At 34.2% G+C, this 23,134-nt stretch overlaps 4 protein-coding genes across 6 annotated transcripts in view; 2 read left to right on the forward strand and 2 right to left on the reverse strand.

Moving 5' to 3' along the window:
- LOC142358667 (dolichyl-phosphate beta-glucosyltransferase-like) overlaps nt 1-23,134 on the reverse strand; it is a 303,077-nt gene that overhangs the window by 41,422 nt on the left and 238,521 nt on the right. The window lies entirely within an intron of this gene.
- LOC142358660 (ATP-dependent 6-phosphofructokinase, muscle type-like) overlaps nt 1-23,134 on the forward strand; it is a 702,476-nt gene that overhangs the window by 9,005 nt on the left and 670,337 nt on the right. The gene's annotated exons all lie outside the window — the stretch shown is intronic.
- Nucleotides 1-23,134, forward strand: part of LOC142358665 (putative isocitrate dehydrogenase [NAD] subunit alpha, mitochondrial) — a 322,133-nt gene that overhangs the window by 9,004 nt on the left and 289,995 nt on the right. The window lies entirely within an intron of this gene.
- Nucleotides 1-23,134, reverse strand: part of LOC142358662 (tetratricopeptide repeat protein 5-like) — a 263,093-nt gene that overhangs the window by 1,439 nt on the left and 238,520 nt on the right. The window lies entirely within an intron of this gene.

Genomic DNA, 23,134 nt, shown 5'->3' on the forward strand with positions numbered 1-23,134 from the left:
CCCGTTTCTATTTCTGACTTCAATTTTTTATACCGACTCTGTTCATTTTGAATTGCTTTGCTTAGCAACTGATGTTCAAATTCACTATTAGCAGAATGAGAGAAGAGAGAAACTAGCCTAGAGAAGTCAAAAAGATTTCACGCAAAATGTCGAAAAGGCGGCAAAATGGTAAAGCGAAAAAAAGTTTGAGAAAGTAAAAAAAAAATACGAGCGCAATAATAGCCGGCTGAGAAGATGAGGGCGGCTATTAAAAAAGTCATCTAAAGAAGAAAATTGACAGCTGAAGAAAGAGCATGGTTGAATGCGAAAAAGAGCTGCGATTGCTTCACAGACTTGTCGTCTTCCAAATAAAATATAGCTGGCAGATTGCCAGAAAATAGCCGCAATAGATTCGTAGATCGACAGTCTAAAAAAACAGTAAAAAAGACAGACCAAAAAAACTCGTCTTTTCATTGAAGGCTGATCTGTTATATTTTGATTTAAAAATCTGTATAAGTTATTGCTGCCTCTATTAGCTGATCTCATTTAACTTTTGTTTAGAGTGACACACACCCATTTGACCTTATCTCTTTGAATCAAAGTAAATAAAATTCAATTTCAAAGTGAGGAAGTCATTTTTAAGAGTGAGGAAAGTCAAGTGTGACCAAAAATTTAATCACGCGAATGAACAAAAAAAACTCGCTCCACTCGCTCCAGGACAAGTCCTGACAAACAATTCAAAGAATTTTCATTGACTTAACAAACAACTAGACCTAGAACGGACAATGAGTGAATTGGAAAAACCATTTCTAAAAAAAATCAGATGAAAAAAAAACAAAAAAAGACAGAAAATCAATGTCAAAATGCTGCTAGGGAGAACAAAAAACCACTAGTGAGATATGTAATTTTGACTCTAACAAAAAACTAGGTCCAGAATGAGCTGTGAATGGATTGGGAAAACTATTTAGAAAAAAAAATCCGATCCAAAAAATCGAAAAAAACAGTAAAAATCAGAGTGAAATTGCCACATGAGAACAAAAAACCACTACCGAGAAACCGAATTTTTGTTCAAACACCGTTTTCTCACTCTACTTAGCGAAAAATTTCACGCCGCAAAACCACTCGCTTTTTCGCTCCACTTCCTGTTTCGGCGTGACCAAAATCACTACTCCAATTTGACTTCAAAAATCATGAAAATGTGTGAACAGATCTTAAAAAAAAGACAGCGCCCCAATACAATTCAAATTCTTTGAATTGTAAAAAAAACCAAGAGAAGGCCAATAATAGCCCCAGCCATCGCTGTGCGGCTATTAAAAAAAACTAAATACCCGGCGGATTGCCGAAAAAAGCCCTAATGGATTCCCGAACCCAGACTGCGGTTGATGGAACAGAAAAAAAATGAAAAATCGATTTCTTTACTAAAAGATTTCAAAAGTACGAGTTATTCTAATGTCAGGAACATACGAAAACTGTCAAAAAAAACTTGAAACATCGACCAAAAACCCAAAAAACTACCAAAAACTCCACAAAAATTGGTACAAAAATTTTGATAACATAGCTGGCAGACCACCAGAAAATATCCGCAATAGCTTCGTAGATCTCCAGTCTCAAAAAGCTAGTAAGAGAAGCATAGCCAAAAAAGGAACTTCTTTCTATTATATGCTAGATGTTACATTTTGATTAAGAGTCTGCTGAACTTATTGCTGCTTCTATTAGCTGCCCTAAAATCACCGTCACTTAGAGTGACAAACATTCACTTGACCTCATCTCTTTGAAATAAAGCTAAGAAAAGTCAAATTCAGAGTAAGGAAGTCATTTTTGAGAGTGAGGTAAGTTACGTGTAACCAAAAACTTAATAATTCGAATATAGAAAAATTAGCTCCAATCAGAGTACAAAATGGCGTCACGCACGCAGATCACGTCAGCTCTGGCATGATAAATACTCTGCCTCAGTTGAACGTTTATTGTAAAAGATTTGATAACAAAATAACTAAACAACCTAAGAATTCAGAGGTACAACCAATTCACAACACATTCAGAGGTACAAACTTAGCTGGCAGATTGTCAGAAAATTCCCGCAGTAGTTTTGTATATCTGCAGTCTCAAAAAGATAAAAGAAACAGACCGAAAAACAAATTTTTTAAATTTAAAGCTGAAATGTTAGATTTTGATTAAGCAACAAACAAGAAAATAGCAAATTTTATCGTAAAAAATTCTAACATTTAAGACACTAACATCTTGAAAACTATTCCAAGGCCACTAAAAACTATCCGGCAACCCATTACTTAGCCCTAAAAAAGATTCATTGGCTCACAAAGATAGCAACTCAAATAATGATAAAATGTTCTAATAAAACTAGAAAAAATAGCAAAATAACACATCTTTGTGTAATTAAGTTTGCATTACCAAAATATATACCTCAAAAAACAATTAAGAAGCATTATTTCGAGCTTACACAAAGACTACTAGGACCTTAGGCAAATGACAATTGAAGTCCTGTTTCAGAAAAAACTGAAACCGATAAAAAAGAACACAAAATTGTGAACGAAAAAATTCAGAAGTGACCTTTTCACCTTGAAATTAGACGTTCTCTTAGACTTCAGAACATTAGGCACCTTAAAGACTACTTAAGTCAGCTCAAATACTACTAAATCAACAATAGAGGGTTTGTATTGCAACTTAATGCCCGCTGAGCGTTACCTGTTTGAAGCCAAAAGTCATCAGAAAAATGTGAACACATCTTAAAAAAAGACAGCTCACCAATACAATCCGTTGCAATGTAAAAAACCAAGAGAATAGCCTCAGATATTGCTTTGCGGCTATTACAAAATTGTATTTCAAAACCAATCCGTTGCTACCAGGGTCTACAACTAATCTGTAGAATGGCTAAAAACGGAAAAACGTCAAGCTGTAAACGGCAAAAAAACAAAACATTTAAAAACATGAAAAAAATGACAATATTTATATTTGAGAGTCGCCAAAAAATTGGGTCAGTTCTATCTTCCAAACAATTTATGCTTCACTAACATAGCCGGCAGATTGCCCGAATAGCTGCGAAAGAAGAGACTTGCGTGCCGTATGATAGAGATAGAAATAGATACAGAAATAAGTTGGAAAAGTTATCCACGCCGCTCAAAAAGCTATGTAAAAAATAAACGATAAATTAATTAAGCTTGTTCAAGTTCATTGCGCAGAGTCTTTTTCATTAGGGACCATTATTACACATATGAGTTCCTTTGATCTTAAACTGATTCAAAATAAACTTAAATTTTAAAGTGCAAAAGTCATTTTTATTGAGTGAGGTAAGTCACTTATGATCAAAATCTAAACACGCAAAGAACTTTTGCTAGAGAGAGTGAAAAATGACGTCACGCTCGCAAAAACAGTTAGTGAGAGGATGAAGTCATTCAGAAAATTTGACTTTTCAGCTTTGAGGTGTGAGAAAATGTAAAACGAAAAAAGAGCGTCAGACGACGAAACAAAAAACGTAGCCGGAAGAATTCCGGAAGCGACTCGAAGCGTTAAAACTTCGCTAACAAAACCGTAATTGCAGCGGAAGCCACTACCTTTTGTATTAAACCATTAACTCACTACCTCTCCAGGTCTGCTAAAAAAAAATTGGTGAAACTTAAACCACTGTCAACAAGAGAAACAAAATGCAGCAAAATTTTCTATTATTAAAAACGTTTGGTAACGTTAAAAAATCCAAAATAATTAAGGTGCTCAGAAACCTAATAGTCTGAAAAAGCTGGCGAGGTTATCAATAGCCCTCAAATAATTCATGATTCTAATCTGAAAAAGATCGCGAAAGCAAACGGCAGATAATAATCTTAGAAACTAAGTTAAATCTTTTCAAAAATGAAAGCTCAAATTTAAGAATCAGAAAACACCTATAATTACACTTCTAATCAATCACTACGATTAAGACAAAAAACAACACACACATACTGTTCCTCTTTGTAGATAAGCTAGACAACATGATTTCATACTAAATCAAAAATAAAATTGATCATAGAAAAGACATAAGCAGCAGAAGAATATTCAAAAACAAAAAATCGTTTAAATTAACACAAAGGCCGGAAGAAAGCTGCAGTAGAGTCATACGTGGAAATTTTGGAAGAAGCTTGCTATCAAACTCTCAGTACTGCCTTTTGTCGAATGAAATCAATTGCACACCAAAGAAATGACAAAAATCTAAGAAAAAGCTGAAATCGTTCATTTTTTACAACTAAAAAATCAATATACCGAAAATAAAATTAGGTGCCAGGACAAAACTCGAATGAAAACAACTAGAATGTGAAGAATATGGGCACAATGTAAGGAACACCGTAACAAAAGGAGTTTCTTGATTTTTGAAAGTTTAAAACCAATTTAAAAAATTCAAGAAAAACGAATACATTTCATTGTTCAGCATTCAAGACAGAGAAAAGATAACTAGTCATCCGATACAAAAATCTATCCTCAAAAAAGACACCAAAAAGTAGGAAAAAGCAGAATTCATAAATAAGAAACATTGAAACATTTTGCAAAAAAAATGCTCAAAGAACTTTTAAGTTAAGACTGCATTTATGAAAAAGATTTAACTGTTTTCTCAAAACTTAACGCCAAAAAATGATTGAATTTTCTTTGAAACGAAATTAAAGTCCCTCATGTTGCACAAAAATCTATTTCTAGCAATTACAAAATTACAAACAAAAAACAAACGAAAAACTGACGAAAATCGGAAAAAACTACCAAAATCGGATTAGCATATATACAAATTTATTGAACAAAATTACATCGAGGTAGAAAGAGGCGTCGACTATAGGAATTTTCAGCGAGAGAAATTGCTATATTAACTGATTTTTGACAAAAAACGGTAAAAGATCCAAAAAAGAAGAAATTAAAAGAAAAAAGCCAAAAATTAACAAAAAAATCAAGAATTATGTACCAATTTTTAACTTGAAACGCATTTTCAGGCTCTGCAAAAGACTGTGGCATCAATTTCCGAGGTTTACATTTCAATATAGTATCGAATAAAATTTATTTCTACAAGGAACCAAATTAAAAGCAAAAAATTTGGGCCACTTAGACGAAAAAACGGCTAAAAACGGTTATCTTTATGTGCATTTCAGTCAAAAACTACTTTTCAAAGTCAAAAAGTCATTCACTAAACGCAGCGCATGATCAAAACACTTCTCTCGCTTAGCGAAAATCTGTTCACCAAGACAGCTTTTCTCACTTTTGCTTTTAGGTCAAAATGCCGCGTGAACAAATCTACTTCCTGTAAAAAAAAAACCGAGAGAAAACCGCAATATAGCTCCGCACAGCTTACAGCTTCGCAGCTATAAAAAACTATTTAGTGGCCCAACAACGAGTCTACAGTCTTGAAAAGTTTCATTGGACCCGAAAACTAAAAAAAAATGAAAAGAAAAAGGGGACAAAAACTTGAAAGAAAGCAAAACTTTTGCAAATAGCAGAATTCAAAAGAGCATTTAAAAATTACCTAAAAGTACCTAAAATTCCTAAATTATTACTACAATGAGCCAAAATCTTAGTGAGAGTCACGTGAAAAACTCAACAAGCCCTCATCATCCTTAAAAACAAAACGACAATACAGTGAGCAACATATTCCAGCAAAAACCAATTCATAAATAAGAAACATTGAAACATTTTGCAAAAAAAATGGTCAAAGAACTTTTAAGTTAAGACTGCATTTATGAAAAAGATTTAACTGTTTTCTCAAAACTTAACGCCAAAAAATGATTGAATTTTCATTGAAACGAAATTAAAGTCCCTCATGTTGCACAAAAATCTATTTCTAGCAATTACAAACAAAAAACAAACGAAAAACTGACGAAAATCGGAAAAAACTACCAAAATCGGATTAGCATATATACAATTTTATCGAACAAAATTACATCGAGGTAGAAAGAGGCGTCGACTATAGGAATTTTCAGCGAGAGAAATTGCTATATTAACTGATTTTTGACAAAAAACGGTAAAAGATCCAAAAAAGAAGAAATTAAAAGAAAAAAGCCAAAAATTAACAAAAAAAATCAAGAATTATGTACCAATTTTTAACTTGAAACGCATTTTCAGGCTCTGCAAAACACTGTGGCATCAATTTCCGAGGTTTACATTTCAATATAGTATCGAATAAAATTTATTTCTACAAGGAACCAAATTAAAAGCAAAAAATTTGGGCCACTTAGACGAAAAAACGGCTAAAAACGGTTATCTTTATGTGCATTTCAGTCAAAAACTACTTTTCAAAGTCAAAAAGTCATTCACTAAACGCAGCGCATGATCAAAACACTTCTCTCGCTTAGCGAAAATCTGTTCACCAAGACAGCTTTTCTCACTTTTGCTTTTAGGTCAAAATGCCGCGCGAACAAATCTACTTCCTGTAAAAAAAAACCGAGAGAAAACCGCAATATAGCTCCGCACAGCTTACAGCTTCGCAGCTATAAAAAACTATTTAGTGGCCCAACAACGAGTCTACAGTCTTGAAAAGTTTCATTGGACCCGAAAACTAAAAAAAAATGAAAAGAAAAAGGGGACAAAAACTTGAAAGAAAGCAAAACTTTTGCAAATAGCAGAATTCAAAAGAGCATTTAAAAATTACCTAAAAGTACCTAAAATTCCTAAATTATTACTACAATGAGCCAAAATCTTAGTGAGAGTCACGTGAAAAATTCAACAAGCCCTCATCATCCTTAAAAACAAAACGACAATACAGTGAGCAACATATTCCAGCAAAAACCAAAACCCGAATAAGTAATTAAAAAATCGTTAAGTAGTAAAAATCAGATAATGATCACCAAACTTGAGAACTCATCTAACAAGACGAAAATCAAAGAACCCTCCAACTAAATTAAAGGTCGGTCGGCAAAGTAGTCAAATTCTTATAAATAAGAACCTCCCTTCCCACAATCATTTTGTCTCCTCTAAACATGTCAGACTACTAAGGCGTAAGGCTCTAAGAGAGCTGCTTAGCAATTTAATGCCACCCGGGCTGGATTTACCTATTCATCCCGTTTTTGAGATCGAGAAGTTCAAAGCGTCAGAAAAATTCCGTAAAGCGAAAAATCGCTTTAGAAAGACCGTAGAACTAAAATATTTTCGAAAGGTTGTTTGAGAACAATTAACAAGATCAAAAATGAGCACTTCGAACCTAAAGTATCTTAAATTTGCAAAACTTAGTTCTGGATATGCTTTCCAAGTGAACACTAAATGAACGAAAACGCAACCTGACATCTACCAAAGTTAAAAACCAAAATGCATTTGATATACTTTCAGGTATATTTATTTCTATAATTAAGATAATTTCAAACAACTTTGTTGGAGAAAAATTCACAACTTCATAAAATGAGCAATTCGATCAAAACTTATCTTCAATTTGAAAATATTAGATTTGGATATAATTTCCAATTGAACACTAAATGAACGAAAACGCGATTTGACATTTACCAAAAACCAAAAAGCATGTGATCATTTTTCAGGTATATTTATTTCGTTGATCGACATGAGAAACCCAATCAACATAGCTGGCAGATAACCAGAAAATAGACGCAGTAACTTCGTAGATCTGCAGTCTCAAAAAAAGTAAAAGAAACAGACCAAAAAGCATTTTTTAAAATAATGCTGAGATGTTATATTTTCATTAGGAATCTGTTTGAGTTTTTTTGCTCTCAAATAACCTTCAAATAGAATGATACACAGTCAATCAAAAACTTAATCAAGCGAATGAAAAAAAAATAATCACACCAATAATAACGAAAATGATATCCCGCACGCAATTGTGTTGAAATTGCATGAACAAATGAGCAAAAAGCAGATTTGAAGTGATTGTGAAGACATATGGTCGTAACAAAAATCTAGACGACGAAATGAAAAACTTGGCCGGAAGCAACTCGAACCGCCGGAACTTCAGCAGCTGAGCCGTAGCTACAGCCAAAACCATTATCTTTTTGACATAAAACAGTTATTCCTTACCGCACAATATTTGTATAAAAAAATTGGTAAAAACTTATACCTCATAACGAGAAAGATTCGAGCAGGGACATTATTAAATCAAGCTAACATAAAAAAAAGTACATCATTTAGAAAATAAATCTAAAGACATTATCTTTACAGAAAACAGTCACTGTGATATGTTGATACGCTACCTTTACTTTCATATTACTAATAACATCTCTGGTAACGTCCAAAATTGGCCAAAATTCATGGAAAAACCGCAAAAATATTTATTGGCTCAAAAAAACTGACCGGGCTAATTAGTCACGAAGCAACGAATAATTTTTGAACAACACTTCAGAGCTCAACAATTAACTCTGCGATCCAAAAGACACAATCGGAAAACATAAGGCAGTTAAAAACAAAAACGGAAGGAGCAGAGTAAAACAAAGGCAAAAACAGAAAGAACAGAGTAACACTCAATAGCAAAAAAATCGTTTGTTGAGAAGCTAGAACCCTCTAAAAATTCACAAGAACTAAAAATCGGTCAAATTTTTTTTAATGCTGCTGAGAAGTTATATTTTTAAAAGAATCTGTTCGAGTTTTCTGCTCTCAAATAACCGTCAATTAGAATGATACGCACTCATTTGACCTTATCGCTTTGAAAAGTCAGTTTCACAGTGAGGAAGTCATCATTGAGAGTGAGGTAAGTCACGCTTGATCAAAAACCTAATAACGCGAATGAAAAAATACTCGCACCAATAAGAGTAAAATAACTTCCCACACGCAATTCTGTAGAAATCGCATAAAAAAGAACAAGACGCAGAGTTGAAGTGAATGTGAAGACATCTGGTCGTAACAAAAATCTAGACAACGAAATAAAAAACTTGGCCGGAAGCAAATCGAACCGCCGGAACTTCAGCAGCTGAGCCGTAGCTACAGCCAAAACCATTATTTTTTGACATAAAACAGCTATCCTTACCGCACCATATTTGTATTAAAAAATTGGTAAAAATTTATACCTCATAACAAGAAAAAACAAGTACATCATTTAGAAAAAAAATCTAAAGACATTATCTTTACAGAAAACAGTCAATGTGATATGTTGATACGCTACCTTTACTTTCATATTATTAATAACATCCCTGGTAACGTCCAAAATTGGCCAGAATTCATAAAAAAAGACGCAAAAAAATTCATAGGCTCAAAAAAATGACCGCGCTAAATAGTCACGAAGCAACGAATAATTTTTGAACATTTCAGAGCTCAACAATTAACTCTGCGATCCAAAACACACAATCGGAAAGCATAAGGCAGTTAAAAACAAAAACAGAAGGAACAGAGTAAAACAAAGGCAAAAACAGAAGGAACAGAGTAACACTCAATAGCAAAAAAAATCGTTTGTTGAGAAGCTAGGACCCTCTAAAAATTCACAAGAACTAAAAATCGGTAATTTTTTTTTAAAATGCTGCTGAGAAGTTATATTTTTAAAAGAATCTGTTCGAGTTTTCTGCTCTCAAATAACCGTCAATTAGAATGATACGCACTCATTTGACCTTATCTCTTTGAAAAGTCAGTTTCACAGTGAGGAAGTCATTATTGAGAGTGAGGTAAGTCACGCTTGATCAAAAACCTAATAACGCGAATGAAAAAATACTCGCACCAATAAGAGTAAAATAACTTCCCACACGCAATTCTGTAGAAATCGCATAAAAAGAACAAGACGCAGAGTTGAAGTGAATGTGAAGACATCTGGTCGTAACAAAAATCTAGACGACGAAATAAAAAACTTGGCCGGAAGCAATCCGGAAGCAAATCGAACCGCCGGAACTTCAGCAGCTGAGCCGTAGCTACAGCCAAAACCATTATTTTTTGACATAAAACAGCTATCCTTACCGCGCCATATTTGTATAAAAAAAATTGGTAAAAATTTATACCTCATAACGAGAAAGATTCGAGCAGGGACATTATTAAATCAAGCTAACATAAAAACAAGTACATCATTTAGAAAAAAAAACTAAAGACATTATCTTTACAGAAAACAGTCACTGTGATATGTTGATACGCTACCTTTACTTTCATATTACTAATGAAAACCGCAAAAATATTTATTGGCTCAAAAAAACTGACCGGGCTAAATAGTCACGAAGCAACGAATAATTTTTGAACAACATTTCAGAGCTCAACAATTAACTCTGCGATCCAAAAGACACAATCGGAAAGCATAAGGCAGTTAAAAACAAAAACAGAAGGAACAGAGTAAAACAAAGGCAAAAACAGAAGGAACAGAGTAACACTCAATAGCAAAAAAAATCGTTTGTTGAGAAGCTAGAACCCTCTAAAAATTCACAAGAACTAAAAATCGGTAATTTTTTTTTTAAAATGCTGCTGAGAAGTTATATTACTAAAAGAATCTGTTCGAGTTTTCTGCTCTCAAATAACCGTCAATTAGAATGATACGCACTCATTTGACCTTATCTCTTTGAAAAGTCAGTTTCACAGTGAGGAAGTCATTATTGAGAGTGAGGTAAGTCACGCTTGATCAAAAACCTAATAACGCGAATGAAAAAATACTCCCACCAATAAGAGTAAAATAACTTCCCACACGCAATTCTGTAGAAATCGCATAAAAAAGAACAAGACGCAGAGTTGAAGTGAATGTGAAGACATCTGGTCGTAACAAAAATCTAGACGACGAAATAAAAAACTTGGCCGGAAGCAATCCGGAAGCAAATCGAACCGCCGGAACTTCAGCAGCTGAGCCGTAGCTACAGCCAAAACCATTATTTTTTGACATAAAACAGCTATCCTTACCGCGCCATATTTGTATAAAAAAATTGGTAAAAATTTATACCTCATAACGAGAAAGATTCGAGCAGGGACATTATTAAATCAAGCTAACATAAAAACAAGTACATCATTTAGAAAAAAAATCTAAAGACATTTTCTTTACAGAAAACAGTCACTGTGATATGTTCATACGCTACCTTTACTTTCATATTATTAATAACATCCCTGGTAACGTCCAAAATTGGCCAGAATTCATAAAAAAACGCAAAAAAATTCATAGGCTCAAAAAAAATGACCGCGCTAAAGTCACGAAGCAACGAATAATTTTTGAACATTTCAGAGCTCAACAATTAACTCTGCGATCCAAAATACACAATCGGAAAGCATAAGGCACTTAAAAACAAAAACAGAAGGAACAGAGTAAAACAAAGGCAAAAACAGAAGGAACAGAGTAAGACTCAATAGCAAAAAAATCGTTTGTTGAGAAGCGAGAACCCTCTAAAAATTCACAAGAGCTAAAAATCGGTCGAATTTTTTTTTAAATCCTGAGAAGTTATAATTTTAAAAGAATTTGTTCAAGTTTTCTGCTCTCAAATAGCCGTCAATTAGAATGATACGCACTCATTTGACCTTATCTCTTTGAAAAGTCAGTTTCACAGTGAGGAAGTCATTATTGAGAGTGAGGTAAGTCACGCTTGATCAAAAACCTAATAACGCGAATGAAAAAACACTCGAAACCAATAAGAGTGAAAATGACTTTCCACACGCAATTCTGTAGAAATCGCATAAAAAAGAACAAGACGCAGAGTTGAAGTGATTGTGAAGACATATGGTCGTAACAAAAATCTAGACGACGAAATAAAAAAACTTGGCCGGAAGCAACTCGAACCGCCGGAACTTCAGCAGCTGAGCCGTAGCTACAGCCAAAACCGTTATTTTTTGACATAAAACAGCTATTCCTTAACGCACCATATTTGTATAAAAAAATTGGTAAAAATTTATACCTCATAACGAGAAAGATTCGAGGAAGGACATTATTAAATCAAGCTAACATAAAAAAAGTACATCATTTAGAAAATAAATCTAAAGACATTATCTTTACAGAAAACAGTCACTGTGATATGTTTATACGCTACTTTTACTTTCATATTACTAATAACATCTCTGGTAACGTCCAAAAATGGCCAGAATTCATGGAAAAAGACGAAAAAAAAATTCATAGGCTCAAAAGAAAATGACCGGGCTAAATAGTCACGAAGCAACGAATAATTTTTGAACAACATTTCAGAGCTCAACAATTAACTCTGCGATCCAAAAGACACAATCGGAAAGCATAAGGCAGTTAAAAACAAAAAAAGAAGGAACAGAGTAAAACAAAGGCAAAAACAGAAGGAACAGAGTAAGACTCAATAGCAAAAAAATCGTTTGTTGAGAAGCGAGAACCCTCTAAAAATTCACAAGAACTAAAAATCGGTCAATTTTTTTAAAATGCTGCTGAGAAGTTATATTTTTAAAAGAATCTGTTCGAGTTTTCTGCTCTCAAATAACCGTCAATTAGAATGATACGCACTCATTTGACCTTATCTCTTTGAAAAGTCAGTTTCACAGTGAGGAAGTCATTATTGAGAGTGAGGTAAGTCACGCTTGATCAAAAACCTAATAACGCGCATGAAAAAATACCCGCACCAATAAGAGTGAAAATGACTTCCCACACGCAATTCTGTAGAAATCGCATAAAAAAGAACAAGACGCAGAGCTGAAGTGATTGTGAAGACATATGGTCGTAACAAAAATCTAGACGACGAAATAAAAAACTTGGCCGGAAGCGACTCGAACCGCCGGAACTTCAGCAGCTGAGCCGTAGCTACAGCCAAAACCATTATCTTTTTGACATAAAACAGCTATTCCTTACCGCACCATATTTGTATAAAACAAATGGTAAAAATTTATACCTCAAAACGAGAAAGATTCGAGCAAGGACATTATTAAATCAAGCTAACATAAAAACAAGTACATCATTTAGAAAATAACTCCAAAGACGTTATCTTTACAGAAAACAGTCACTGTGATATGTTGATACGCTACCTTTACTTTCATATTACTAATGAAAACCGCAAAAATATTTATTGGCTCAAAAAAACTGACCGGGCTAAATAGTCACGAAGCAACGAATAATTTTTGAACAACATTTCAGAGCTCAACAATTAACTCTGCGATCCAAAAGACACAATCGGAAAGCATAAGGCAGTTAAAAACAAAAACAGAAGGAACAGAGTAAAACAAAGGCAAAAACAGAAGGAACAGAGTAACACTCAATAGCAAAAAAAAATCGTTTGTTGAGAAGCTAGAACCCTCTAAAAATTCACAAGAACTAAAAATCGGTCGAATTTTTTTTAAAATGCTGCTGAGAAGTTATATTTTTAAAAGAATCTGTTCGAGATTTCTGCTCTCAAATAACCGTCAATTAGAATGATACGCACTCATTTGACCTTATCTCTTTGAAAAGTCAGTTTCACAGTGAGGAAGTCATTATTGAGAGTGAGGTAAGTCACGCTTGATCAAAAACCTAATAACGCGAATGAAAAAATACTCGCACCAATAAGAATGAAAATAACTTCCCACACGCAATTCTGTCGAAATCGCATAAAAAAGAACAAGACGCAGAGTTGAAGTGAATGTGAAGACATCTGGTCGTAACAAAAATCTAGACGACGAAAAAAAAACTTGGCCGGAAGCAATCCGGAAGCAAATCGAACCGCCGGAACTTCAGCAGCTGAGCCGTAGCTACAGCCAAAACCGTTATTTTTTGACATAAAACAGCTATCCTTACCGCACCATATTTGTATAAAAAAATTGGTAAAAATTTATACCTCATAACGAGAAAGATTCGAGCAGGGACATTATTAAATCAAGCTAACATAAAAACAAGTACATCATTTAGAAAAAATCTAAAGACATTATCTTTACAGAAAACAGTCACTGTGATATGTTTATACGCTACTTTTACTTTCATATTACTAATAACATCTCTGGTAACGTCCAAAAATGGCCAGAAATCATGGAAAAAGACGCAAAAAAAATTCATAGGCTCAAAAAAAAATGACCGGGCTAAATAGTCACGAAGCAACGAATAATTTTTGAAAAACATTTCAGAGCTCAACCATTAACTCTGCGATCCAAAAGACACAATCGGAAAGCATAAGGCAGTTAAAAACAAAAACAGAAGGAACAGAGTAAAACAAAGGCAAAAACAGAAGGAACAGAGTAACACTCAATAGCAAAAAATCGTTTGTTGAGAAGCGAGGAGAACCCTCTTAAAATTCACAAGAACTAAAAATCAGTCAAATTTTTTTTAAAATGCTGCTGAGAAGTTATATGTTTAAAAGAATCTGTTCGAGTTTTCTGCTCTCAAATAATCGTCAATTAGAATGATACGCACTCATTTGACCTTATCTCTTTGAAAAGTCAGTTTCACAGTGAGGAAGTCATTATTGAGAGTGAGGTAAGTCACGCTTGATCAAAAACCTAATAACGCGAATGAAAAAATACTCGCACCAATAAGAGTGAAAATGACTTCCCACACGCAATTCTGTAGAAATCGCATAAAAAAGAACAAGACGCAGAGTTGAAGTGATTGTGAAGACATATGGTCGTAACAAAAATCTAGACGACGAAATAAAAAACTTGGCCGGAAGCAACTCGAACCGCCGGAACTTCAGCAGCGGAGCCGTAGCTACAGCCAAAACCATTATCTTTTTGACATAAAACAGCTATTCCTTACCGCACCATATTTGTATAAAAAAAATAGGTAAAAATTTATACCTCATAACGAGAAAGATTCGAGGAAGAACATTATTAAATCAAGCTAACATAAAAAAAAGTACATCATTTAGAAAATAAATCTAAAGACATTATCTTTACAGAAAACAGTCACTGTGATATGTTTATACGCTACTTTTACTTTCATATTACTAATAACATCTCTGGTAACCTCCAAAAATGGCCAGAATTCATGGAAAAAGACGCAAAAAAAATTCATAGGCTCAAAAAAAAATGACCGGGCTAAATAGTCACGAAGCAACGAATAATTTTTGAAAAACATTTCAGAGCTCAACAATTAACTCTGCGATCCAAAAGACACAATCGGAAAGCATAAGGCAGTTAAAAACAAAAACAGAAGGAACAGAGTAAAACAAAGGCAAAAACAGAAGGAACAGAGTAACACTCAATAGCAAAAAAAATCGTTTGTTGAGAAGCTAGAACCCTCTAAAAAATCACAAGAACTAAAAATCGGTCGAATTTTTTTTAAAATGCTGCTGAGAAGTTATATTTTTAAAAGAATCTGTTCGAGTTTTCTGCTCTCAAATAACCGTCAATTAGAATGATACGCACTCATTTGACCTTATCTCTTTGAAAAGTCAGTTTCACAGTGAGGAAGTCATTATTGAGAGTGAGGTAAGTCACGCTTGATCAAAAACCTAATAACGCGAATGAAAAAATACTCGCACCAATAAGAGTGAAAAAACTTCCCGCACGCAATTCTGTTCAAATTGCATGAACAAATGAACGAAAAGCAGATTTGAAGTGATTGTGAAGACATTGTTGTAACAAAAATCTCGACGACTAAATAAAAAACACGCCCGGAAGCACTCTGGAAGAAACTCGAACCGCCGGAACTTAGCCACCAGCTGAACAGTAGCTACAGCCAAAACCATTAGCTTTTTGATTTAAAACAGCTATTCTTTACCGCATTATATTTGAATTAATTGATAAAAATTTATATCTCGGAACGAGAAAGATTTGAGCAATGACATTATAAAAACAAGCTGAGATAAAATACGCACATCATTTAGACACAAAAAACTTAAAACTAAGGACATTATTTTTTACAGAAAACAGTCACTGATATCTTGATACGCTAGCTTTCATAATAGTAAAAACATCTGGTATCTTCCAAAATTGGCCAAATATCATGGAAAAATATGTAAAAACATTCATAGGCTCAACTGACCGCGCTAAATTGTCACCAAGCAGCGAAAATTTTTTGAACAATAATTCAGAGCTCTACAATTAACTCTGCAATACAAAAGACACAATCGGAAAGCATAAGGCAGGTATAAGGCAGGTACCACCAAAAACAAAAGGAACAGAGTAAAACAAAGGCATAAACAAAAGGAACAGAGTAACTCTCAATAGCAAAAAAATTGTTTGTTGAGAAGCTAGAGCCCTCTGCAAATTCGCAAGAACTAAATATCGGTCAAAATTTTTTTAAATGCTGAGATTTTATATTTTTATAAGAACCTATTCGAGTTTTTCTGCTCTCAAATAACCTACGATTAGAGTGACACGCACTCATTTGACCTTATCTCTTTGAATTAAAGTTAAGAAAAGTCAGTTTCAGAGTGAGGAAGTCATTATTGAGAGTGAGGTAATTCACGCGCGATCAAAAACTTAATCACGAGAATGAAAAAAGTACTCGCACCAATAAGAGTGAAAAAACTTCCCGCACGCAATTCTGTTCAAATTGCATGAACAAATGAACGAAAAGCAGATTTGAAGTGATTGTGAAGACATATGGTTGTAACAAAAATCTCGACGACGAAATAAAAAACACGGCCGGAAGCACTCTGGAAGAAACTCGAACCGACGGAACTTCACCAGCTGAACGGTAGCTACAGCCAAAACCATTAGCTTTTTGATTTAAAACAGCTATTCTTTACCGCATCATATTTGAACTATTGATAAAAATTTATACCTCGGAACGAGAACGATTTGAGCAATGACATTATTAAAACAAGCTGAGATAAAACACGTACATCATTTAGACACAAAAAACTTAAACCTAAGGACATTATTTTAACAGAAAACAGTCACTGTGATATGTTGATACGCTACCTTTACTTTCATATTACTAATAACATATCTGGTAACGTCCAAAATTGGCCAGAATTCATAAAAAAAGACGCAAAAATATTCATAGGCTCAAAAAAAATGACCGGGCTAAATAGTCACGAAGCAACGAATAATTTTTGAACAACATTTCAGAGCTCAACAATTAACTCTGCGATCCAAAAGACACAATCGGAAAGAATAAGGCAGTTAAAAACAAAAACAGAAGGAACAGAGTAAAACAAAGGCAAAAACAGAAGGAACAGAGTAACACTCAATAGCAAAAAATCGTTTGTTGAGAAGCGAGAACCCTCTTAAAATTCACAAGAACTAAAAATCAGTCAATTTTTTGCTGCTGAGAAGTTATATGTTTAAAAGAATCTGTTCGAGTTTTCTGCTCTCAAATATTGGTCAATTAGAATGATACGCACTCATTTGACCTTATCTCTTTGAAAAGTCAGTTTCACAGTGAGGAAGTCATTATTGAGAGTGAGGTAAGTCACGCTTGATCAAAAACCTAATAACGCGAATGAAAAAATACTCGCACCAATAAGAGTGAAATAACTTCCCACACGCAATTCTGTAGAAATCGCATAAAAAAGAACAAGACGCAGAGTTGAAGTGATTGTGAAGACATATGGTCGTAACAAAAATCTAGACGACGAAATAAAAAACTTGGCCGGAAGCAACTCGAACCGCCGGAACTTCAGCAGCGGAGCCGTAGCTACAGCCAAAACCATTATCTTTTTGACATAAAACAGCTATTCCTTACCGCACCATATTTGTATAAAAAAAAATTGGTAAAAATTTATACCTCATAACGAGAAAGATTCGAGGAAGGACATTATTAAATCAAGCTAACATAAAAAAAAGTACATCATTTAGAAAATAAATCTAAAGACATTATCTTTACAGAAAACAGTCACTGTGATATGTTTATACGCTACTTTTACTTTCATATTACTAATAACATCTCTGGTAACGTCCCAAAAATGGCCAGAATTCATGGAAAAAGACGCAAAAAAATTCATAGGCTCAAAAAAAAATGACCGGGCTAAATAGTCACGAAGCAACGAATAATTTTTGAACAACATTTCAGAGCTCAACAATTAACTCTGCGATCCAAAAGACACAATCGGAAAGAATAAGGCAGTTAAAAACAAAAACAGAAGGAACAGAGTAAAACAAAGGCAAAAACAGAAGGAACAGAGTAACACTCAATAGCAAAAAATCGTTTGTTGAGAAGCGAGAACCCTCTTAAAATTCACAAGAACTAAAAATCAGTCAATTTTTTGCTGCTGAGAAGTTATATGTTTAAAAGAATCTGTTCGAGTTTTCTGCTCTCAAATATTGGTCAATTAGAATGATACGCACTCATTTGACCTTATCTCTTTGAAAAGTCAGTTTCACAGTGAGGAAGTCATTATTGAGAGTGAGGTAAGTCACGCTTGATCAAAAACCTAATAACGCGAATGAAAAAATACTCGCACCAATAAGAGTGAAATAACTTCCCACACGCAATTCTGTAGAAATCGCATAAAAAAGAACAAGACGCAGAGTTGAAGTGATTGTGAAGACATATGGTCGTAACAAAAATCTAGACGACGAAATAAAAAACTTGGCCGGAAGCAACTCGAACCGCCGGAACTTCAGCAGCGGAGCCGTAGCTACAGCCAAAACCATTATCTTTTTGACATAAAACAGCTATTCCTTACCGCACCATATTTGTATAAAAAAAATTGGTAAAAATTTATACCTCATAACGAGAAAGATTCGAGGAAGGACATTATTAAATCAAGCTAACATAAAAAAAAGTACATCATTTAGAAAATAAATCTAAAGACATTATCTTTACAGAAAACAGTCACTGTGATATGTTTATACGCTACTTTTACTTTCATATTACTAATAACATCTCTGGTAACGTCCCAAAAATGGCCAGAATTCATGGAAAAAGACGCAAAAAAATTCATAGGCTCAAAAAAATGACCGGGCTAAATAGTCACGAAGCAACGAATAATTTTTGAACAACATTTCAGAGCTCAACAATTAACTCTGCGATCCAAAAGACACAATCGGAAAGCATAAGGCAGTTAAAAACAAAAACAGAAGGAACAGAGTAAAACAAAGGCAAAAACAGAAGGAACAGAGTAACACTCAATAGCAAAAAAAATCGTTTGTTGAGAAGCTAGAACCCTCTAAAAATTCACAAGAACTAAAAATCGGTCCGATTTTTTTTTAAATGCTGCTGAGAAGTTATATTTTTAAAAGAATCTGTTCGAGTTTTCTGCTCTCAAATAACCGTCAATTAGAATGATACGCACTCATTTGACCTTATCTCTTTGAAAAGTCAGTTTCACAGTGAGGAAGTCATTATTGAGAGTGAGGTAAGTCACGCTTGATCAAAAACCTAATAACGCGAATGAAAAAATACTCGCACCAATAAGAGTGAAATAACTTCCCACACGCAATTCTGTAGAAATCGCATAAAAAAGAACAAGACGCAGAGTTGAAGTGATTGTGAAGACATATGGTCGTAACAAAAATCTAGACGACGAAATAAAAAACTTGGCCGGAAGCAACTCGAACCGCCGGAACTTCAGCAGCGGAGCCGTAGCTACAGCCAAAACCATTATCTTTTTGACATAAAACAGCTATTCCTTACCGCACCATATTTGTATAAAAAAAAATTGGTAAAAATTTATACCTCATAACGAGAAAGATTCGAGGAAGGACATTATTAAATCAAGCTAACATAAAAAAAAGTACATCATTTAGAAAATAAATCTAAAGACATTATCTTTACAGAAAACAGTCACTGTGATATGTTTATACGCTACTTTTACTTTCATATTACTAATAACATCTCTGGTAACGTCCCAAAAATGGCCAGAATTCATGGAAAAAGACGCAAAAAAATTCATAGGCTCAAAAAAAAATGACCGGGCTAAATAGTCACGAAGCAACGAATAATTTTTGAACAACATTTCAGAGCTCAACAATTAACTCTGCGATCCAAAAGACACAATCGGAAAGAATAAGGCAGTTAAAAACAAAAACAGAAGGAACAGAGTAAAACAAAGGCAAAAACAGAAGGAACAGAGTAACACTCAATAGCAAAAAATCGTTTGTTGAGAAGCGAGAACCCTCTTAAAATTCACAAGAACTAAAAATCAGTCAATTTTTTGCTGCTGAGAAGTTATATGTTTAAAAGAATCTGTTCGAGTTTTCTGCTCTCAAATATTGGTCAATTAGAATGATACGCACTCATTTGACCTTATCTCTTTGAAAAGTCAGTTTCACAGTGAGGAAGTCATTATTGAGAGTGAGGTAAGTCACGCTTGATCAAAAACCTAATAACGCGAATGAAAAAATACTCGCACCAATAAGAGTGAAATAACTTCCCACACGCAATTCTGTAGAAATCGCATAAAAAAGAACAAGACGCAGAGTTGAAGTGATTGTGAAGACATATGGTCGTAACAAAAATCTAGACGACGAAATAAAAAACTTGGCCGGAAGCAACTCGAACCGCCGGAACTTCAGCAGCGGAGCCGTAGCTACAGCCAAAACCATTATCTTTTTGACATAAAACAGCTATTCCTTACCGCACCATATTTGTATAAAAAAAATTGGTAAAAATTTATACCTCATAACGAGAAAGATTCGAGGAAGGACATTATTAAATCAAGCTAACATAAAAAAAAGTACATCATTTAGAAAATAAATCTAAAGACATTATCTTTACAGAAAACAGTCACTGTGATATGTTTATACGCTACTTTTACTTTCATATTACTAATAACATCTCTGGTAACGTCCCAAAAATGGCCAGAATTCATGGAAAAAGACGCAAAAAAATTCATAGGCTCAAAAAAATGACCGGGCTAAATAGTCACGAAGCAACGAATAATTTTTGAACAACATTTCAGAGCTCAACAATTAACTCTGCGATCCAAAAGACACAATCGGAAAGCATAAGGCAGTTAAAAACAAAAACAGAAGGAACAGAGTAAAACAAAGGCAAAAACAGAAGGAACAGAGTAACACTCAATAGCAAAAAAAATCGTTTGTTGAGAAGCTAGAACCCTCTAAAAATTCACAAGAACTAAAAATCGGTCCGATTTTTTTTTAAATGCTGCTGAGAAGTTATATTTTTAAAAGAATCTGTTCGAGTTTTCTGCTCTCAAATAACCGTCAATTAGAATGATACGCACTCATTTGACCTTATCTCTTTGAAAAGTCAGTTTCACAGTGAGGAAGTCATTATTGAGAGTGAGGTAAGTCATGCTTGATCAAAAACCTAATAACGCGAATGAAAAAATACTCGCACCAATAAGAGTGAAAAAACTTCCCGCACGCAATTCTGTTCAAATTGCATGAACAAATGAACGAAAAGCAGATTTGAAGTGATTGTGAAGACATGGTTGTAACAAAAATCTCGACGACTAAATAAAAAACACGCCCGGAAGCACTCTGGAAGAAACTCGAACCGCCGGAACTTAGCCACCAGCTGAACAGTAGCTACAGCCAAAACCATTAGCTTTTTGATTTAAAACAGCTATTCTTTACCGCATTATATTTGAATTAATTGATAAAAATTTATATCTCGGAACGAGAAAGATTTGAGCAATGACATTATAAAAACAAGCTGAGATAAAATACGCACATCATTTAGACACAAAAAACTTAAAACTAAAGACATTATTTTTTACAGAAAACAGTCACTGATATCTTGATACGCTAGCTTTCATAATAGTAAAAACATCTGGTATCCTCCAAAATTGGCCAAATATCATGGAAAAATATGTAAAAACATTCATAGGCTCAACTGACCGCGCTAAATTGTCACCAAGCAGCGAAAATTTTTTGAACAATAATTCAGAGCTCTACAATTAACTCTGCAATCCAAAAGACACAATCGGAAAGCATAAGGCAGGTATAAGGCAGGTACCACCAAAAACAAAAGGAACAGAGTAAAACAAAGGCATAAACAAAAGGAACAGAGTAACTCTCAATAGCAAAAAAATTGTTTGTTGAGAAGCTAGAGCCCTCGCAAATTCGCAAGAACTAAATATCGGTCAAAATTTTTTTAAATGCTGAGATTTTATATTTTTATAAGAACCTATTCGAGTTTTTCTGCTCTCAAATAACCTACGATTAGAGTGACACGCACTCATTTGACCTTATCTCTTTGAATTAAAGTTAAGAAAAGTCAGTTTCAGAGTGAGGAAGTCATTATTGAGAGTGAGGTAATTCACGCGCGATCAAAAACTTAATCACGAGAATGAAAAAAGTACTCGCACCAATAAGAGTGAAAAAACTTCCCGCACGCAATTCTGTTCAAATTGCATGAACAAATGAACGAAAAGCAGATTTGAAGTGATTGTGAAGACATATGGTTGTAACAAAAACCTCGACGACGAAATAAAAAACACGGCCGGAAGCACTCTGGAAGAAACTCGAACCGACGGAACTTCACCAGCTGAACGGTAGCTACAGCCAAAACCATTAGCTTTTTGATTTAAAACAGCTATTCTTTACCGCATCATATTTGAATTATTAATAAAAATTTATACCTCGGAACGAGAAAGATTTGAGCAATGACATTATTAAAACAAGCTGAGATAAAACACGTACATCATTTAGACACAAAAAACTTAAACCTAAGGACATTATTTTAACAGAAAACAGTCACTGTGATATCTTGATACGCTAGCTTTCATAGTAGTAAAAACATATCTGGCATCTTCCAAAATTGGCCAAGAATCATGGAAAAATAAGTAAAAACATTCATAGGCTAAAAAAACTGACCGCGCTAAATTGTCACCAAGCAACGAATATTTTTTGAACGATATTTCAGAGCTCTACAATTAACTCTGCAATCCAAAAGACAAACTCGGAAAGCATAAGGCAGGTACCACCATAAACAAAAGGAACAGAGTAAAACAAAGGCATAAACAAAAGGAACAGAGTAACTCTCAATAGCAAAAAAATTGTTTGTTGAGAAGCTAGAGCCCTCTGCAAATTCGCAAGAACTAAATATCGGTCAAAGTTTTTTTAAATGCTGAGATTTTATATTTTTATAAGAACCTATTCGAGTTTTTCTGCTCCCAAATAACCTACGATTAAAGTGACACGCACTCATTTGACCTTATCTCTCTGAATTAAAGTTAAGAAAAGTCAGTTTCAGAGTGAGGAAGTCATTATTGAGAGTGAGGTAATTCACGCGCGATCAAAAACTTAATCACGAGAATGAAAAAAGTACTCGCACCAATAACAGTGAAAAAAAACTTCCCGCACGCAATTCTGTTCAAATTGCATGAACAAATGAACGAAAAGCAGATTTGAAGTGATTGTGAAGACAACAAAAATCTCGACGACGAAATAAAAAACACGGCCGGAAGCACTCTGGAAGAAACTCGAACCGCCGGAACTTCACCAGCTGAACGGTAGCTACAGCCAAAACCATTAGCTTTTTGATTTAAAACAGCTATTCTTTACCGCATCATATTTGAGTTATTGATAAAAATTTATA

Source organism: Convolutriloba macropyga, chromosome 2 (genome assembly GCF_964194025.1).
Source record: "Convolutriloba macropyga chromosome 2, txConMacr16.3, whole genome shotgun sequence".
NCBI lineage: Eukaryota > Metazoa > Xenacoelomorpha > Acoela > Convolutidae > Convolutriloba > Convolutriloba macropyga.